Raw genomic sequence first — 496 nt, 5'->3', positions numbered from 1 at the left:
TACAAATAAAAATTATATTAGGTGTGTTGGGGACACAAGAGAACACTTGTGTTTGATTACAGGGTTGCTTGAGAGAGAACCACCTTCATCCTACACATCTCGCGGATTGATAAATCTTAGGTCATCCACTTGAGAAAAAATTGTTGTTGTTCTACAAAACTCTGCGCTTAGAGGCCCCCAAAAGTCTACAAGAATAAAGTTGTATAGTAGACATCAAGTTATTTCTGGCACTGTTGTCGTGGAGGTGAATGCTTGAAGGTATCTCTTTAGATATTGCAATTGAATCTTTAGTTTCTTGTTTATTCAGTATTTTGGTTTACAAAAGAAAACAACAAAAAAATAGAAGTGACCTTGCATCAAATTCTTTATCTTTGTGAAGTCTTTCTCGAAAATATGGATTTCGATAATTGCTATGAAGTGTTAAAAGAAGAATTTAACATGATGTTTGATGTGAGTTCATTAAATGATTGCAATGTTGTTAGCAGTGCTGGAGAGT

The sequence above is a fragment of the Triticum aestivum genome, chromosome 5A (genome assembly GCF_018294505.1).
Source record: "Triticum aestivum cultivar Chinese Spring chromosome 5A, IWGSC CS RefSeq v2.1, whole genome shotgun sequence".
NCBI lineage: Eukaryota > Viridiplantae > Streptophyta > Magnoliopsida > Poales > Poaceae > Triticum > Triticum aestivum.
This window is presented reverse-complemented; position numbering follows the sequence as displayed.